The following is a 4815-nucleotide window of genomic DNA, read 5'->3' on the forward strand; positions in this document are numbered from 1 at the left end:
GCATAAGTACTCCCTCTTGGAGTTAAAAGCATCTACTTGGCCGTGAGCATCTACTAGTAACGGAGAGCATGCAAGATCATAAACAACACATAGTACAATAACTTTGATAATCAACATAACATAGTATTCTCTATCCATCGGATCCCGACAAACGCAACATATAGAATTACGAGATAGATGATCTTGATCATGTTAGGCAGCTCACAAGATCCGACAATGAAGCACAATGGGGAGAAGACAACCATCTAGCTACTCGCTATGGACCCATAGTCCAGGGGTAGACTACTCACTCATCACTCCGGAGGCGACCATGGCGGCGTAGAGTCCTCCCGGGAGATGAATCCCCTCCGGCAGGGCGCCGTGGAGTGCGGGCGATCTCCGTGATCCCCGAGATGGGATCGGCGGCGGCGTCGTCTCGGAAGGTTTTCCGTATCGTGCTACGATACACCCCCTATACTTGTGGGTCATCGAGCGTCTCCGGAAGGTTTTTGTATCGTGGCTCTCGGTACCGGGGGTTTCGCGACGGAGGCTTTAAGTAGGCGGAAGGGCAGGTCGGGAGGCGGCACGAGGGGCCCACACCACGGGCCGCGCGGCCAAGGGGGGCCGCGCCGCCCTAGGGTGTGGCCACCTCGTGGCCCCACTTCGTCTCCTCTTCGGTCTTCCGGAAGCTTCGTGGCAAAATAGGACCCCGGGCGTTGATTTCGTCCAATTCCGAGAATATTTCGTTACTAGGATTTCTGAAACCAAAAACAGCGAGAAAACAAGCAATCGGCACTTCGGCATCTTGTTAATAGGTTAGTTCCGGAAAATGCACGAATATGACATAAAGTGTGCATAAAACATGTAGATAACATCAATAATGTGGCATGGAACATAAGAAATTATCGATACGTCGGAGACGTATCAGCATCCCCAAGCTTAGTTTCGCTCGTCCCGAGCAGGTAAAACGATAACACGAGATAATTTCTGGAGTGACATGCCATCATAACCTTGATCATACTATTTGTAAAGCATATGTAGTGAATGCAGCGATCAAAACAATGTATATGACATGAGTAAACAAGTGAATCATAAAGCAAAGACTTTTCATGAATAGCACTTCAAGACAAGCATCAATAAGTCTTGCATAAGAGTTAACTCATAAAGCAATATTTCAAAGTAAAGGCATTGAAGCAACACAAAGGAAGATTAAGTTTCAGCGGTTGCTTTCAACTTGTAACATGTATATCTCATGGATATTGTCAACATAGAGTAATATAATAAGTGCAATAAGCAAGTATGTAGGAATCAATGCACAGCTTCACACAAGTGTTTGCTTCTTGAGGTGGAGAGAAATAGGTGAACCGACTCAACATTGAAAGTAAAAGAATGGTCCTCCATAGAGGAAAAGCATCGATTGCTATATTTGTGCTAGAGCTTTGATTTTGAAAACATGAAACAATTTTGTCAACGGTAGTAATAAAGCATATGTATCATGTAAATTATATCTTACAAGTTGCAAGCCTCATGCATAGTATACTAATAGTGCCCGCACCTTGTCCTAATTAGCTTGGACTACCGGATCATCGCAATGCACATGTTTTAACCAAGTGTCACAATGGGGTACCTCTATGCCGCCTCGTACAAAGGTCTAAGGAGAAAGCTCGCATTGGATTTCTCGCTATTGATTATTCTCAACTTAGACATCCATACCGGGACAACATAGACAACAGATAATGGACTCCTCTTTTATGCATAAGCATGTAACAACAATTATTTTTCTCATATGAGATTGAGGATATATGTCCAAAACTGAAACTTCCACCATGAATCATGGCTTTAGTTAGCGGCCCAATATTCTTCTCTAACAATATGCATGCTTAACCATAAGGTGGTAGATTTCCCTTACTTCAGACAAGATGAACATGCATAGCAACTCACATGAAATTCAGCAAAGAGTAGTTGATGGCGTCCCCAGAAACATGGTTATCGCACAACAAGCAACTTAATAAGAGATAAAGTGCATAAGTACATATTCAATACCACAATAGTTTTTAAGCTATTTGTCCCATGAGCTATATATTGCAAAGGTGAATGATGGAATTTTAAAGGTAGCACTCAAGCAATTTACTTTGGAATGGCGGAAAATACCATGTAGTAGGTAGGTATGGTGGACACAAATGGCATAGTGGTTGGCTCAAGTATTTTGGATGCATGAGAAGTAATCCCTCTCGATACAAGGTTTAGGCTAGCAAGGCTTATTTGAAACAAACACAAGGATGAACCGGTGCAGCAAAACTCACATAAAAGACATATTGTAAACATTATAAGACTCTACACCGTCTTCCTTGTTGTTCAAACTCAATACTAGAAATTATCTAGACCTTAGAGAAACCAAATATGCAAACCAAATTTTAGCATGCTCTATGTATTTCTTCATTAATGGGTGCAAAGCATATGATGCAAGAGCTTAAACATGAGCACAACAATTGCCAAGTATCACATTACCCAAGACATTATAGCAATTACTACATGTATCATTTTCTAATTCCAACCATATAACAATTTAACGAAGAAGAAACTTCGCCATGAATATTATGAGTAGAAACTAAGGACATACTTGTCCATATGCTACAGCGGAGCGTGTCTCTCTCCCATAAAGGTGAATGCTAGGATCCATTTTATTCAAACAAAACAAAAAACAAAAACAAACCGACGCTCCAAGCAAAGCACATAAGATGTGATGGAATAAAAATATAGTTTCAGGGGAGGAACCTGATAATGTTGTCGATGAAGAAGGGGATGCCTTGGGCATCCCCAAGCTTAGACGCTTGAGTCTTCTTAGAATATGCAGGGGTGAACCACCGGGGCATCCCCAAGCTTAGAGCTTTCACTCTCCTTGATCATGTTGCATCATACTCCTCTCTTGATCCTTGAAAACTTCCTCCACACCAAACTTAGAACAACTCATTAGAGGGTTAGCGACAATAAAAATTAACATGTTCAGAGGTGACACAATCATTCTTAACACTTCTGGACATTGCATAAAGCTACTGGACATTAATGGATCAAAGAAATTCATCCAACATAGCAAAAGAGGCAATGCGAAATAAAAGGCAGAATCTGTCAAAACAGAACAGTTCGTATTGACGAATTTTATCGAGGCACCAGACTTGCTCAAATGAAAATGCTCAAATTGAATGAAAGTTGCGCACATATCTGAGGATCACTCACGTAAATTGGCATAATTTTCTGAGTTACCTACAGAGAAAACAGCCCAGATTCGTGACAGCAAAGAAATCTGTTTCTGCGCAGTAATCCAAATCTAGTATGAACTTTTCTATCAACGACTTTACTTGGCACAACAAAACACTAAACTAAGATAAGGAGAGGTTGCTACAGTAGTAAACAACTTCCAAGACACAAAATAAAAACAAAGTATTGTAGGTAAAAACCATGGGTTGTCTCCCATAAGCGCTTTTCTTTAACGCCTTTCAGCTAGGCGCAGAAAGTGTGTATCAAGTATTATCAAGAGATGGTGTGTCAACCTTACCTTGGGCTTTTCCCTTACCTTTCTTATTGTTTTTCTTTCCCTTTGATTTAGGAAATATATGATTTCCCCCCGGTGCAGATGTGAATTCCAGGGTGCCTTCTCCCACGTCAATGACTGCTCCTAATAGTTTCAGCAGGGATCTTCCGAGTGTGATTTTTCCTGTCCCTACACATTCAATAACAAGATAATCAATGGATATTGTTCTTCCAAGAATGGTTGTATGCACACCTGCGGCTATTCCCTTAGGAATTATAACAGAGTTATCAATGAGAGTTATTTCTTCTCCTCCTTAATCGACTCCCCAGAGTTTCAAAGATTTATAAATGCTCTCAGGTATAAGGCAAAATTCAGACATAATATCACAGTTGGCACGAAGAGTTCGATCACCGATAACAATTTTAACAGTAGGATCCCATAATGAAAGTTTAGAGTTCATTAAAACTTGTTCAAGACGATTACGAACGTGGCAATAGTTGTCATCCAAGCGAGATGTACTTATCTCGAGATTGTTTAATCTATTATAAATGCTAGTGAGGGCTGAATCAAAGTTATTAGCTGAATCATGTGATGCAACCAACTTCTTTATGGCATTAAAAGCTTGATCCCCATTGCAATGAAGGAAATCTCCTCCCACTAAAGCATCCAAAGCATATCTATAGTGAATCATAAGACCAAAATAAAAATTACTAAGGAGCAAACTTAGAGTCATTTGAGGTTCAGTTTTACGATAAGAAGTAAAAATTCTAGACCAAGCATCTTTAAAACTCTCCTCATCCCCTTGTTTAAAAGTGAAGACTAATTCTTCGTGCGAAGAAGTAACAGGTTCAGAGCTAGACATGGTAACAAAAATAACTAATTTTTTTGTATTTTTAATGTAGAGTGCAAGACAGTAAATAAAGCAAACTAGATAAAGTAAATGCAAGTAACTAATTTTTTTGTGTTTTTGATATAGCAAACAAGATAGCAAATAAAGTAAAACTAGCAACTAATTTTTTTGTATTTTGATTTAGTGCAGCAAACAAAGTAGTAAATAAAACTAAGCAAGACAAAAACAAAGTAAAGAGATTGGGAAGTGGAGACTCCCCTTGCAGCGTGTCTTGATCTCCCCGGCAACGGCGCCGTAAAAAGAGCTTGATGGCGTGTAACTCGGACGTTCGTTGGGAACCCCAAGAGGAAGGTATGATGCGCACAGCAGCAAGTTTTCCCTCGAAAGAAACCAAGGTTTATCGAACCAGGAGGAGCCAAGAAGCACGTTGAAGGTTGATGGCGGCGGGATGTAGTGC

Source organism: Lolium rigidum, chromosome 4 (assembly GCF_022539505.1).
Source record: "Lolium rigidum isolate FL_2022 chromosome 4, APGP_CSIRO_Lrig_0.1, whole genome shotgun sequence".
NCBI lineage: Eukaryota > Viridiplantae > Streptophyta > Magnoliopsida > Poales > Poaceae > Lolium > Lolium rigidum.